The sequence below is a fragment of the Molossus molossus genome, unplaced genomic scaffold (assembly GCF_014108415.1).
Source record: "Molossus molossus isolate mMolMol1 unplaced genomic scaffold, mMolMol1.p scaffold_m16_p_6, whole genome shotgun sequence".
Taxonomy (NCBI): domain Eukaryota; kingdom Metazoa; phylum Chordata; class Mammalia; order Chiroptera; family Molossidae; genus Molossus; species Molossus molossus.
Window position 1 is genome coordinate 28,134,963 of NW_023425399.1, and position 15,983 is coordinate 28,150,945.

Sequence of the window (15,983 nt, forward strand, 5' to 3'; positions counted from 1 at the left end):
TAAATGGTCCTGGGATTCCTGCCCGAAGGCCTGCCTCCTACTCCCATAGAGCAGGCCAGGTGGCCAGGGGGTGACCTGGAAAGTCACCACTGAGACCCACCCAAACAATCACCGCCCAGACCCAGATGAGCAACTGCTTGTTCATAGGGAAGTCCCAACAGCATCCACAAACCTTTGACCTTCTGGATGGATGTTTAGAAGGAAACCCAAAGGCCCTTAGACTTATATCAGAGAATCGGGGTGTTGGGGTGAGACGGAAACAAAAGGTATAAAAGAAGTAAAAACTCCAGACAGAAAGGCTGTGTGTGTGTGTGTGTGTGTGTGTGTGTGTGTACAATTTAGACTCTGGCTCAGAGAAACCAAAGACCTAGAAAGCTAACTCTCTAATAATATCTACAGACCCCCAGGAAGGGCATGGGCCCATCTGCCTCCCTGTGCAGCACCTACATCACCCTCAACCAGAGGGGCCCTGCCAAGATGTACCCCTCATGGGCTAAAAGCCAACAGAGTGTGAAATTCCATGTGACTGAGAGGAAAGCATGGGAGGCTGGTGGAGCCAAACTGGCCCCAATGAGGCAAATAAGGCGAAGGATTCCCTGACCTGCATTTCTCAGAACCGAGGGCTATTTTATTGGGTAGTTTCATGTGCTAACATGGGAAGGGCAAATTAAGTCTTCTGCAGCCCAGTAATTACAGGATTTAAGCGGAGCCCCATCCGACCAAGGGCCCGAGGCCTGTATCACCCCAAGTGCTCCAAACCCCATGGGGCTGCGTGTGGGTTAGTGTCCTGGCTCCGCGGGGAGGGGACGTGCCGACCTATCAGGCAGGTGAGGCGGGGCCACCTCCACTTCCTGTTTCCTACAGGCCAGGTTGCTCTGGCCACACTTCCTGTTTACTGAGCGCTTTCTCAAAGACTCATCTCTGACCTCACATCCCCTTCCTCGGGGAACACCAGCGTTCTTCCTTTTTTGGTGCTATAGGCTGACACCGCCTTCATAGGCAGAGACCTTGGGTTTCCCCTCCTGGCTCACCTGGGGCCAGAACTGGAAACCCAAGAGCACCAGTCTCTCCAGCCCACAGTGGAGGTTCCCTGCACTGGAGAGCAGTCCGGAGGGGGCAGTGGAGGAAGGGTCCCCAAGCACTGAGCCCTCCCCTGGGCAGCCACTGGGGGCATCTTACATCCACCCGCTTTAACCTCGTGGACACCCTACAACTGCGCAGGGAAATTCACACAGCAGATCTCGCCCCTCCTACTGCCAAGACAGACGGCACGGGCACGTCGGGGGGTTTCCAGAACACTTCCAGGAGGCTGCAGGGAAGTTTTCCACAAAACCACATTCACACCCTCCCTGCCTGCCCTGCACCCAGCTGACGAACCCTAACAGAAAACCAGCACCATGAAAAAACAGAACATCGCCTCAAAATGACCCTCAGAGGCTCTGTAAACTCTACATTTCCCCAACTTTCTGGGAGTAAAAGAGCAACCTCCTACTGGGCAGAGAGAAAACAGGCTGTCAGGTAAAGAAAGTTCTGGAGAGCCCAGGGGGTATAGGGACCCCTCCCAGACCTAGTCCTCCCATCAGCTCCGAGGAGGGCCAGGCAGGCCCAAAATGGGGCTCACGAGGTGAGGAACTTCAAGCACCTTCCACAGAACTAGGTGTCCCAGAGCAAAGCTACCCGACCCACTCCTGTGACCCCTGAGTAGAGCCACACGACCTGGTTTCCCGGCTCTGGGTCCAGAAGGTTTTCCACCTCCTCTCCTCTCAGACTCCACGTGCACACCACCTCCCCCGTCCCCGCCCCTCCACTGCACCAGGGGTCGACGCCCCGACCTATAAGCAAGAGAGCAATCCTTGTCCCAAACGTCCATCTGATTAACTGTAAGACCCTGTATGAGCTTGAGGAAGACAGCGCCCATTATCTGAGCCTGCCACCCATCTCCCGGAGTACTGGGGGCCTCAGGGACCCCACCAGCTGAAGTCCTCCCCACACCCCAGCCAGGTGGACCCTGCCTGTGCACAAAACCTTCAGCAGCCCTTCCCACAGCCACAACATGGGTATTTAGCGGAGTCTGAAACACACAAAGAGAAATAGAAAGGTTAAGTCTCTCCTTCTCAATCGTCAAGGGAGATGGTCTCCACCACCCACTTCACCTCGTTTGGACCTCGCAGGACAGCGGTGAGCCCCCAGCACACCCCCTCATTCCCACCACCACACAAAAACCCTGGGGTGAGATTCAGCGGCAGTACCATTTTGCCAGATGTCCTTCCAGAGGTAAACATAAATGGATGATGTGATACATTTTATAAAAATGGCTTACTGTTTAGGAACCAGCTCTTTAGAAATATATATATTTTTCCTTGTTAATAGATATACATCTTTGTCCTATATTTTTTGCAGCCACATGGTATTCCAAAGTATAGAGATATACTGTAATTAACAAGTTTACTATTATTGGACATTTAGTCTCTGTTTTGTGTTGTGGTGTTTATTAGTATAAATAATGCTGCGAAGGACATCCCTGTGCACATATTCTTCTGCACTCGCTCAACTGTATCCTTAGAGTAAAAATTCCTACAGGAGGAATTGATGAATCAGGCACTCCCTTGGGAGGATTGTCAGCAGCAGGAATGGTGAATTCCATCAGATAAAAGCCTATTTCTCGCCCTGGCCGGTTTGGCTCAGCGGCTAGAGCGTCCGCCTGTGGCTCAGAGAGACCTGGGTTCGGTTCCCGCTAAGGGCATCTACCTCGGTTGGTTTGTCCCCCGCCCTGGTTGGGTTGTGTGAGTGGCAGCCACTCGATATGTCCCTTTCACGTCAATGTTTCTCTCTCTCTTTCTCTTCCTCTCTCTCCCTCCCACTCTATCTGAACAAAAAATGGAAAAATGTCTTCAGGTGAGGATAAAAAAAAAAAGCCTATTTCTCCACCTGGGCTTTTCTTGGATTCCTCTTGGGTATCTATGACATTGCATAGTGGTTCTGGGAAGTAGGGATTGTTCTTTCCATGAGAAATCATCCCCTCCTCTCCCAACCCCCGGGCTTCCTCTAGGGACACACCATGCCTGTGTTATGAAGTGACACTGGTCCACAAGGAAGGTGAAATTTTACTGGGTTAATGCCTACTGAATTCCCTGTGCCAGCAGAAAAAGGCTAGAGCAAAACTCTAGGGTGGCCAGTGCTGGGTGCCCCACGGTGGGCATACGTGTGGACACATGGAAGGTTTTCTTTCGTTAAAGGTTTTGTTTTTGCCCTGGCTGGTTTGGCTCAGCGGTGAGAGCTTTGGCCTGCGGACCAGAGGGACCCAGGTTCAGTTCCTGCTAAGGGCATGTACCTCAGTTGCAGTTTGTCCTTGCCTCAGTTGGGGTCATGTGGGTGGCAACCAGCCAATGTGGTTCGCTCATGTCGATGTTTCTCTCTCTCTTCCCCCCTCTGTCTCCTGCACTATCTGAAGATAGAAGCAAAAATGTCCTCGGGTGAGAATAAAAAAAAAAAAAAAGTTTTGTTCTTGCGTGGACAGAGAAAGTATGCGATGGACTCTTCCTAAAGAGACCAGAGGCTAGAAGGGCCTCGTGGAGTCATCTAACCCCATGCCCTGGAGATAGGGCGGATGAGGCCCAGAAAGACTCATAGCATAAACATTCTAATAATCTTTAAATGAACCCAGAAGTGTCTCACACACAGTGGATCAGCCAGTTCAGGGCAGAGTTGAACACACCCCAATTTTTTCCTTCACCGTCACCTGAGGATATGTTTTATTTAGTTGTTTTTTTAATTGATATTAAGGAGAGAGAAAGAGAGAGAAACATCAATGTGAGAGAAACATTGATCAGTTGCTTCCCATACATGCCCCAACTGGGAATCGAACCACAACCTAGGTATGTACCCTGACCAGGAATCGAACCCACGATCCTTTTGGTGCATGGGACGATGCTTCAACCAACTGAACCACCCAGCCAGAGTTCAACATACCTCAAATTTTGACACCTAGTACAATTTTTTTTTAAATCCAATATTTTTCCATTGATTTTCAGACACGGTGGGAGGGAGGGAGGGGAAAACATTGATGTGAGAAAGACACATTAATTGGTTGCCTCCCACAAGACCCCTACCAGGGCCAGGGATTCAACTGCAACTGAGGTACGCGCCTTTGACTGGAATCGAACCTGCGACTCTTTGGTCCTTGGGTCGACGCTCTAACTGCTGAGCCAAACCAGCCAGAGCCGATCCTTATCCTCCTCACCCTGTGTACAAAATTGGAAATCAAGATGAGGTCACATCCCAGCCCAGGCATGCCCAGAATGTGCTGCGGCTGGCTCCTGCCGGCTCTCAAGGGCTGATGGCGCACGCCTCGTCCCGGCTCAGTTTTGAGCGAGGCCATGTTGGTGGCCTGGAATCTGCCACAGTGAGTATACTCATACTACAGAAACCAGCAAACACCACAAAGCAGGGCTGCTTCCGCCCTGCAGAGCCAGTTGTGAACACTTACCAGCATATCACTGGTCATAATCTAGATGTAAAAACCATGAGCAGGTGGCCTCGGTTTCCTCACCTAACCTAGGGACAGCGTTATAATTCTCTGTGGTCCATCATAAATCTCACTCCCAAACCCACCAGCCCCTTCTGTCCTGATCAGTGGGCCAGCGAACGCCCGGCCCCAGCTGAGCACACGGCACAATCCCTGCGAGATGGCTGTCAGCTCGTCTCACAGTTGGGGAAACTGAAACTCAAGAGACTTCAAAGGCCTTTTCAATTATGGACTAAAGCCTCTCTTAGGGTGGTGTCCCCCAGATGTTGACCCTAACATAAGGGTTCAAGTGCCAGTGAAAGGCAGTGGGAAACTGAACAAGGAAGGGAAGGCAGTTGATGAAGGGAGCCAGTTACCTCTGAGACAGCAGCCAACATGCCCCGAAGTTCCCCCAACAAAGACGTGAGGGAGCTGGAGTGTCTACCCACCTTCTCCCACGAGTCATTGCATGGGGCCAAAGGAACATGGCAAGGATGCTGCCATCTCTCAAAGCCACACAGGTACAAGCTGGTAGAAGGCAATTCATACTCCCAACCCAATACTGTTTTCATTACTCTTAAAGAAATGAGCCATTAATCAAACAAACACTTAACTGAGTGCCACTTATGGGTAAAATGCCATGCTGGTGAAGTAAACCTGCTTTGTCAAATCACTTTGGGTTGACATGTCCAAGGAAGTCACAAAGTCTCTTTTTACTAATTCTGATCAATAGAAGTAATAGAAAAGGTCCTTCTAACTTTGCTCATCCCACAGGAACTAGCCAAATGCCCTTCCCCACCTCCTTCCCCTGTGAGGCTGCCCTAGCTGGTTCAGCCACAGTTGCCTTGGGCAAGAGTCCTGCAGCCCCAGGCTGTCATCCCAAGCAGCTGCATCAATCTGTGATTACAGGCTCCAGAGTCTGCCATCCCAGGGATAACCGAAAATGACCCCTTGGTCGCCCAGCCAGCCGAGTCTGACGACTGTCCGTTTATTGTGCCCTGCTTTCCCTGAGCCTCCTGCCCCATCCCCTCCCTCAATGTCCTCCATGACAACCCACAAGCAGGCCGAATAAATGAAACCACAATCACAGGTCTCTGGGAGCTTACCCCACCTTAAGGATTTATTTTAAAGTATTCTGGAGAGGGAGGGAGGTGTTTAAATAGGACAGCGTGTCATAGGGTTAACTCATTGCACCATATCATAAACAGCGGTGGGAGGGGACCCCTGCCCTGGTTTTATAAACCCAGCTGTGGCAGTTCTTAGCAATTATGGCTTAAAGACAGAGACTGGATGTCTTGCTCTATTCTAACTGCACAGAGGAGAACTGCCCAGTTTTTCACTCTGGGGGGGAGACGAAGGAGACCTGGGCAAGTCCCAAAACTGCTCTTGGATCACCCGTTTGAATCCCATTCTCTCCACGGGATTCTGTGGTCCCAATTCTACACCCACCGCCCTGTGAGCACACCTCCTGACAGAGCACCCCAGAGAGGACCGAAAGCAGTAATCAGGCCAAGGTCTTCTTGTGCTTTGGTGGCCGGATTCCCTTCTGGCAAGTTCCACAGCCTGGCCACTGGCGCTCCAGCAGAGATGCCAGGATGTGTGATTCGGGGCATCTCTCTAGCCCACTCTCTAGGCCATTCCTAAGTTCTCGCACAGAAGGCAGACACAAAGCTCAGCTCTGGGGTACCAGGAAATAAGCCAAGAAAACAGAACCAAACCAGCGGATGACTGAAAGGTCCCAGGTAAGCCAATGCATCAGAGAGTGAGGAGAACCGAGGCATCAAAAACAAGGTGTAGGTTACCTGCCACTCCCAACTCCTAAGATAACACAAACTGGAGAGAAGGCCTGAACCCCCAAACAGAAATTATGCACAAATGCAGAGAGATGGATCTTGGAGCCCCGAGAGCAGAGGAGACCACCCTCAGGAAGGTGGGGATGCTGCCAGCTGGAGGTACTGCATATGCCCTAGCCCACTCACCCTGGTGTAGAAGGTACACCCCATCTTCCCTAGGAGGAGGGCATGACTCAGGGCCCCAGATCCTCTCAGCCAGTCTCCCCAAAGGTGCCCCTCATCATTCTGATTTCACCAACATAAAAATGAGGGCAGAGGAGCATAGGATATGTCCAGGCTGCACCCCAAAGATTATCCATTCTCCCCAATACACCACACCTGCTCTCCCATCTTCTGAAGAAGGTGCAGGACTCACCTCCAGCCTCCCCAGCACAGGAAATCTCAAACTGCACCAGCGCAGACTCCCAGGTGCCCTGGCAGGCTGCTTGCTATGCCTCCTTCTCCCAGGGCAAGAACTATCCTCTTTCTAAAACTACCTCCCCTCTCTGAGCTCAGGCATCATTTGAGGCCCTCTTCTAGCCACACCACACCCCCAGGCCCCCTGGCCTGCCCCAGCTCCCAGGCATCAGCTGACCTGTCTAGAGGAGAAAACACAGCTGGTGCCCAGACTCCTGGACCCACTCCAGGGTCTCTGATCCCGAATGGGCACCTCCCAGGCCAACTCCACACTTAGTCCCTAGGAAACTGCATTTGGACACAAGTTAAAAAGAATGGACTCCTCTCAAACAGCCCAATATATCTTAGCCATGAGAAGTGTCTTTAATTTTGCAGACCATCTGCAGAAAAAGTTCCCACTAAGTAAATGTGGACTGATAAGTAAAATAATTCCAACCCCAGATTCCTCATCCAGATATTCTGGAAAGAAGGCCCCTGGCTCTGGCTCACAGGCAGCTGTTTAAAACAATCATTGTTTCTAATTCTTTCCTCCCATTGTACTAAGATCAACTGTGGCAAGAACTGAGTCTCATTCCAGGACAAATTGTTACTTGTCAGCTGTTGGTTTAAACATACATTTTCATTCATTCATTCATTCATTACGTTTAAGGTACTCACTATAAACCTGGCCTGCTCTAGACACAGCCTCTGTCCTCTGGGAGAACACGTTCTCGAGACCCAGATTAGGATCACCCGAGAATAAAGTGCATGGCAGCACTGAGAAGCCTCGTGCTCAGGTCCTCCTGTCCCGGGGGTGCAAAGGTACTGTGAACAACCCAGGCCCCACAGCGCACCCTTGGGCAAAACAGGGCCCTCGGTCTTCCTGTAGGCCACCGCGCCTCTCTGTTGTCCCCAGGGCTCTCCCAGTTTAGAAGCTGAATGCAAAGCAGGCGCTCAAAATGCAGAAGTGGCCCGTCAGCCCAAGGCACCTGCCTCTCTGGGCGCAGAGGACGAAAAGCCGAGGTCCCTAAGGACCTCAAGCACCAGCTCCGGAGGCCGGCGGGAAGACGGCGGGAAGACCGCCAAGGGGAAGTGTCGGGAGGACCAGGCCCCCTTCTCCCGCCCCCTAGCACCGTGAGCCCTTGTGAAGGCAGAGGGAGCCCGCCTCTGGGGAACTGTCCATTGGGCGGGGAAGGAGAGGACGTATTGGAGTCGGGGCACTCACCAGGGCTGTCGGGGGCCTGCCATTCCTGCACCTGCCGCCCTGCCCCACCGCGACAGGGAGTCCCTGGGACCCTGGGGATGGGCTGGGGGAGCCTTCCTGCCACCACCCTTGGTGCAGAGAGGATGGAGCCCCAGAGCTCGGGCCGGAGGAAGAGCTTGGAGCCACAACTTTCTCCCGCCAGAAGGCAGGTGGGCTGGGGCTCCACGCCTACACTGCCCCTGAGGAGTCCGCATCCTCAAGAACCTGGGGGGAACCCCCAGTGGCTGAGGATGGAGGGAGGAGACCAGGGACAGGCAATGACTGAAGGGCTGACCTGGACCGGGCAGAAGACTCTGCGGGAAAACTTTCCGCGAGAGGGGAGATGGGCAGGGGAGAGAGGACCGCCGGGTACCCTGCACCTTGCATCCCGCACCTTGCGTCTGGAGCCGTGCCCCCACGCCCAGCGCCCCTCGCCCGCGCCCAGAGCCTTGCCTGCATTCCAAGCCCGCTGCATCTCGCACGCGGCTGCGGAGACCATGGAGTTGGAAAGTGGGGTGCGGCAGCCGAGGGGCTGCTCCAGCCCGCGCCTGGGTCAACAGTGGGCGGGTCCGGATCCAATCCGGCGGGGCAGGGCTGGCAGCAGCCACGAGATTGGGGGTCGGACGCTCCGCCCTCCTCGCTCCCCGTGCGCCCTTCCTCGCCTGCTTGCCCGCCCCAAAACCTTTATCTTCCCCTATCCGGTCTGATTGTCCTCCCTCCCCCTCTTTCTCTAGCTCTCCATCTCCCCCACACCCCTCTTCCCTCGCCTTTCTTCCTCCCCCTCTCTCCCGCCTACACTTTCCCCTCCCCCCCGGGGGGCGGAGCTTCTCCCCTCCCTCCAAGACAATGCTGTGGCTGAGCGTCCCCTCCTTCCCCGCCTTTGAGCCCGGGCTCCGACTGTCAGTGCCTCTTCTGGGCAGGGAGGGAGGAAGGGGGTGAGAGTGCGAGGGTGGGAGGATGAGCTGGCTTCCCTCACCCCACTTGCTCTGCCCTCTCCAAAAGGGATGGAGTCTTGGTCCAAGCCCCTCTGCTCACCCAGCGCTGTGACAGCCACTCCCGGGGAACAGCCACGCTGCCCTGGGGAGCCCGCCTCGAGCGCCCCGGATTTCCCAGCAGAGGATATAGCATATTTTCCCCCCTAACACCCAGGCTTATTCCAGAAAGGGTTAGAGCTGAGCAGGAGCTAAGCCGGCCCCTTCGACTTCGCGGGCTGGCAGACGTGACAGTAATGTGAAGGAGGCCAAGTGTCTTTGTCCACCTCTCACCTCCCCCTTCCCCACCCCTGGACCTCCAGGGGCTCTCAGTGCGCGGGAAGCTCTAGAGTACTCCAGCCCGGGGGGAGCTCTTATCTGTTCCCTCCCTGTTATCTAAATTCTCCTCCCACATATGTTCCCCAATTCTGAAGTCAGTCCCCACGCCAGAAGGGAAGGGGCCCTAACAGTAAATGGGTAGCCAACCCCCAGGATACAGCAGGATCAGCTCATCCAACCCTGGAAGCCAAACATTCGTCACTAAATTCATTGTTTGGATCTTGGAATGTGTCTCCCTTAGAAACAATGTTATAAATGGTGAGCTGCTTCCCCGGCCAGCCACAAAAGTCTTTTGAACCCAAAGCAGCTGTAGGGTGGTGCTGAAAACTGTGTCAGCTACCCAGGAACAAGGAGGCCACTGACCAGTTTTTTCTATAAGGGAAAAAAATTATCTTCTGATTCTTTCCCCTTGAGCTATCAACACAAAACTCTCCCATGAATTCCCTCTTGAGCAACTACTGTGTATTAGTTAAGCTTCTTTGCAGGTAACCTGAGCACCCTCATAGGAATGGATTCTGAGGACATGGGGGTTTTCCTATACCCTCAGGGTCAGAGCTGCAGGGAAAGTTCAGTAAGAGGCAAATCAAGAGCCCAGAGGCCTTCCAGTAACACAGGAAGTCTTCTGCTAGGGGCCAACTCTTCCCTTTCGTCATAGACTGGCCTTTCCTTCACCCCAGACACGAGACAAAGGGTGGCAATGGCTTGCATCACTGGGGCTTAGAGCTCCCCTGTTGAAGAAAGCAGCCAGGTGAAGCTAGAATTCCTGGGTATCTGCTCCAGTCTCCCAGGAGAGCAACTCATTGGCCCAGCTTGGGTCGGGTCCCCATCCTATGCCCAATCAACTGGGGCCAGGGCCAAGTTTTCCTTATCCAAATTAGACTGCCAGGAACCCTCACCATATGCCCTGCTTAAAACAAAATCCACTCCTCTCCACTTGGACTCTCCATGGTGGCGAATAAATTGATTGATTGATTGATTGATTGATTGATTAGTTCAAGACACCACAAACTGTCTTTCTTGTCATCAATTTTCCCATATGGTAGCCACAGGAGAGAAAGGAATAGGCCCTTATCCTTCAAGGCAATACAGGGACAACACATCTGTAGGAAGGATAATACTTTGCAAACTGATACATTAAAGACCTTCCCCTCTTAACCCTGCTTCTTGCAGCCTTGACCCCTAGGGACTGGACCAGGAGGCACGTGCCCTCAGGGAAGCAGCAGATCAGTGTTGCCTAGAACCAGTCCTCCAACAGAAATGCAAAGGTGGCCCTGGAGGGTTTGGCTGCGGTCCAGAAAGACCCGGGTTCGGTTCCCACTAAGGGCATGTACCTCGGTTGCAGTTTGTCCACTCGGTTGCAGTTTGTCCCTGGCCCTGGTTGGTTTGTGTGGGTGGCAACCACTTGATGTGTCCCTTTCACATCGATATTTCTCTCTCTCTCCCTCCCACTCTATCTGAACAAAAAATGGAAAAATGTCCTCGGGTGAGGATAAAAAAAAAAAAGAAATGCAAAGGTGTACCTGAAAATTTTCTGGCCGCATTAAAAGTAGTAAAAAGAAACAAGAGAAATTAATTTTAATTGTATTTAAACCAAAATATTACCATTTCAACATGTAAACAGTATAAAGAAATTATTCAGGAGATAGTCTATATTCTATTTTTCTACCAAGGCTAAAATCAGGTGTGGATTTACACATATATCAATTCAGATGTTAAATTTTCATCAAAAATACTTGACCTGTATTTAGGTTTTATAAAATTACTACTTGAAGAAGGAGAAGTTTCTCAATAACTGACTTGAATATTGGGTTTTTTTTAAATTTACATTTTAATTAAGATTACATAAACTTGAAATTCAGTTCCAGTAGTCACATTTCAAGTGCTCAACCGCACATGTGGCTGGTGGCTACCACACTGGGCCAGACACGTTTAGGGAACAGGGAAGTCACTGATGAGCTCGGAGTCTCACATCTGACTTCCCTTATCTCTCTAGCAGAACAGCGGCAGGAATGTCAAGCATGGCCAGACAGAAAATGACTTTCCAAATTTCTTGATGTCCTCCTATAACATCTCAAGAGGCAGCTTTTGCCAGTAGATCTGAGTTCTACTTTATGCCTGAGTAGAAGCAGGGCATGCAAGGAAGTGGGTGTCCAAAGCCCATTCTTCTGTGCCCAGTGGATTCTGAGACAAGGGAAAAAGCAGGGGACACAGAGAGTTGGAAATGCCACATCTACCAGGTTTGTGACCTTTGACCTGAGTGAGGATGTATGTGAGGGGTGAAGGGAGTCCAGGGATGGAAGAGAGACTGCCACACTGGCGGCTCTCCTGTTCTCAGGCACTGACCAAGGGGAGGGGGCAGCCTCACTAAAGTCAACTCAGTAGATCACCATGGCTACACAGAGGGGGGCCTGGGTTTGGCTGCCTGGGATCACTTCACAATTCCTGCAAGGCGCAGACATGAGGCAGTTCCTGCTTGCTCCCCAGGACCAGGGCCTCCGAGGGAAATTAGATTGTGCGGCATAGGACTATGGCCATAGGGCCTGCCTTAGTCTGAGTTCCCTCAAAAGCAGCACCTGAGACAATGGGTGCAGGTCCTTAAACGTTGGACCCAAAAAACAAGAGAGTGAAAGGCAAGGAGAAGAAGCTAATAAAGGATGCGCAACTGGGGCTCCATCCCTGCGGGGACCCTCTGAGGACCCTCTGAGGAACTGTGTGAAATGAACTTCAGAACTGTCCTCTCTGAAGGTTGGGGGCAGGGGCATTTATCCACTGACTCTCATCCCTCACTGGCTGAGGACTACTCCCGAGATGCTTTCCTCTTCTTACTTCCTGGTGTGTGCTGTCTTGGCCTCCGGGAAGCATCTGAGGCAGAAAAGCAGGAGCTGCTGTCATTGGCACCTGAGGTGGGGCAGGTGGTGCGTGGAGCTGCCCACTGCAGCTGTGTGGGCATGAGAAGTGGGCCAAGGGGGTGAGACACAGAACACACACAGCTCTGGCGCTCAGATCCAGCATGGAGAGGGCATGTTGACCGCGAAGGTGAGGTCAGGGCTGGCAGGAGGACATGACGGGGATTCAGAGGGAACAATGGAAGGCCCGAGTTAAGGTCGAGGAGGCCAGGGAGCACTGCAGAGCTCCGAAGGAGCATGGCGTACCCAGACCATGAGTCACACACGCTGCAGGCATCACCAGTAGACGCCAGGCAGACTCTCAAACATTCTGCTTTCAAGAGATGGTCCAGAGCAGGCCCTCTATAGGGAGGCCCAGAGACCCAGAGGCACTATCTTTCATGTCAACACAAGAGCACATAAGACAGAACCTCCCCCAAAGAGTCATATTAGAGAGAGCTGGGGAAGGAAGGAAGAACTCTGAGAGTGTCTTTACCCAAGGACTGTTTATATTATTGTATCAGACTCCTTTTCTTTTTCCCTCTGCTATACAGGAGGTGAGGATCTACAAGGAAGATCTACTGTGTGATAGAGAAATCTGGACGCTTACGTGGGATCTGCAACTGGGACTCGGAAACATCTGGATATGTCTGGCACACTAGAATGGTGGGCTGGCTAGAAATGTATTTGTTTGAGAGGTGAAAAAAGGCCTTCCTGGGAGGTCATTTATAGTCTAAGGAAAGAAGAAACCAATGTTGGTGCAGTAACAACGCTTTTGTTGACAAAAGAGAGGTAAAATTGTCATTCAACTCTGCCCCTAACCAGGCCCCTGGAAACATGGGGGATGTTGAGGTGGGAGGGGGCGTCCTGGGAAGATGGAAGAAGCTCTAAGTTACAAGTCAAAGGACTGCTTCATAAACCTCAGAAATACTCTGAGACCCAAGCAGCCACGCTAAGTAACACTTAAGGTACCAACTCAGCTTCTCTATTTCAAGGACTTGTTATGTTGACAATATGACCCAGAAGAAGTTGACAGATTGCCAAAAGGTCGCAATTATTTTCCTCCCTGCATACACTTTGCAGTTCCTCCCACAAAGAGGTGGCATCTACTTCCCCACCTTGAATCTAGGTTGACAGTGTCACTTGCTATGGCCAATAGATGGTAGCAGAAGCCATATTGTGCCTTTTCAGAGCCTGGGCCTCAAGAAGCCTTCTACTCCTTCTACTGGAACACGGCTCTGCCACATGAATAAGCCTGAACTAGCAAGCTGAGGACTGAGAGACCACACGGCTCAGAGCCAAGGCCCCGGACATGCGAGAGACCCAACCAAGAGGAGTAAAACCCCCTACCCAACCCAGAGCTCCCCGATGGGGAGCCCAGCTGAGTCTAGCTAAATAGCCAGCCAACAAAGGCACAAAGTAATTAGATGGTTGCCATTTTAAGCCACTAAGGTTTGGAATAGTTTGTCATATAGCAGTAGCTAACTGTTGAAGAACTTAAGAAGATAAAAAACATGGTAAATGTGTGAGGTGATGGATGTGTTAACTAACCTTATTAGGGTAATCATGTATAAGTATAAATATATATAAAATCTTCTTAAATTTGCTTAATGTTATATGTCAATTATATCTCAATAAAGCTGGGGGGTGGGGGAGAGAAATACACACACAAAACATATATAAGCCTCTACAGCAAATGGAAAAAAGAAACCTAACAAGATAAAGAGGCTATGGCTAATATGAGCAGGGATTGGTAGACACAAGTCTGGAGTCTCCTGGATTTGTTTATGAGCTTCTGAGAGAAGCTCTGGGAACCAACCCCCAACACACCCCCCCAAAGCAGTGTAAAGGTATTTTTGAACAACTAAAGTCTCAGTGAGCTTGTGAAATTTATATTTATGGCTGTTAATGGGATCCCACTAGAGCCATCTAGGAAAATGTAACAAAGATTTTGTCACTGAACAAGTTTATCTTTCTTGGAGAAGGACTAGCTTAACTGAGTCCACTTCAGACTTACGGTCAAGATGGCGGTGTGGGTAAACACGGTATGGCCTCCTCTCACAACCCCATCAAAATTACAACTAAACTACAGAACAACCATCACTCAGAACCACCTTAATTCTACCTGAATGGAAGTCCTACAACTAGGGATTTAAAGAAACCACATTGAGACTGATAGGAGGGGTGGAGATGCAGAACAGGCTGGTCCCACACCCACGTGTGGTGGATAAAAATCAGGAGGGATATCTTGGCTCTGGGATCCCTCCTGAGGAGCCAGCGGTCCCAGCCCCACACCAGGACCCAAGCCCAGGGTTTCAGTGCTAGAAAGAGAAGTTCCCATAACTTCTGACTGTAAAAACCAGCGGGGATTATGGCTGAGTGAGACAGAGGCTTCTAGAGGCCCAGGCAGTTCCTCTTAAATGGCCTGTGCACAGACTTACTCAGACTCACTACCTCTGAGCTCCGGTGCTGGGACAGCAGCTCAGAGGCACCAGGGACATAGAGGAGGAACTGAAGTCTCTGGCATCAGGGCAAGAGCTGGGGGTGGGAGCTTTCTGCCAGACAATAATGCTGGCAGAGGCCATTGTTCCTTTTCTGAGACCCCCGACCCCCAACCCCCACAGAGCCAGTGGGCAGGCACCATATCTGAGTCTCTAGTAACTGGCTTACACTGTTCCAGCCACCCTGATGATTCCCTGGGACCCCTCCCCACCCAACTCGCAGGCCCACCCAGTCTATTTCCAGTGGCTCTTCCATATGAATGATCTGTCTTGGCTCATGCTTCAGACTTTTCTAAAATCTCTCAAACAAGCAGCATCTGGCTTCAGGGTGCCCTGTACCTCTTGTTAAGTGGCCCCAAGCCCAGCACAAGTAACAGCCATCTGCCATCACTTTGTAGCTCATGCCAGCAGAACACAGGTGGCAGCTGACTTTGGCCAGCACCTCCCAGGAGGCCCCAGAGCCAGTGCATCTGGTGGGCAGCTTTAGACCATGTTGAAGCAGCACCCAACCACCTCCATAAGTGACACACTCATGGGGTGGACTCAGTGAGCACCAGAGCCTTGTTAAAATAAGTCCTGCTCTGTGGGATGGGCCCCTCCCTGCACAACTGATCCTCCACAGTGGTCACAGCAAGTCCTTGCAGCTGATCAGCCTGGGGGTAAATCCTTCCACTGACATGCCAACAGCAATCAAGACTCAACTACAACAAGAGGGTGTACATAGCCCACATGGGGGTCACACCTGGAGTGCCCATATTGTGTGATATAGGACGCTGTACCACTGGATCCTACAGAACACCTACTACATGAGGTCACTCTACCAAGCCCAGGGGATGTAGTAGTTCTATCTAATACATAGAAACAAACACAGGGAGGCTGCCAAAATAAGGAGACAATTAAACTTGTCCCAAATAAAAGAACATAACAAAACTTTAAAAAAAGAACTAAACAAAATGGAGACAAGTAATCTACTAGATGCAGAGTTCACAACACTGGTTATAAGGATGTTTAATGAACTTAGTGAGAATTTCAACAGCATAAAAAATGACATGAAAACCATAAAAAAGAACAAGTCAGAAATGAAGGAGACATTAACTGCAATAAAGAATGATTTATAGGAAATTTTTAGAGTAGATGAAGCAAAAATTAAATCAGCTATTTGAAATATAAGGAAGAAATAAACATGCAATCAGAACAGCAAAAAAAAATTTTTTTTTTTATTAAGATAATGTAAGGAGACTCTGGGACAACTTCAAGAGTACCAACATTTGCACATGGGGGTGCAAGAGGGAGAAGAGAGAGCAAGAAACTG

General features: G+C 51.0%; 1 protein-coding gene across 2 annotated transcripts in view; it reads right to left on the bottom strand.

Annotated features, from left to right (window-relative positions):
• The window catches only part of RASSF2 (Ras association domain family member 2), a 38,922-nt gene extending 30,269 nt beyond the window's left edge, over nt 1-8,653 (bottom strand). Inside the window, exon 1 of one of the 2 annotated variants that reach the window (XM_036246056.1) lies at nt 7,411-8,381. The gene's annotated coding sequence lies outside the window, so the exon portion shown is untranslated. Of the gene's footprint in view, nt 1-7,410; nt 8,382-8,428 lie in introns of those variants that run through there. The other variant, XM_036246055.1, reaches the window with a different exon arrangement.
• Nucleotides 8,654-15,983: the final 7,330 nt, after the last annotated feature.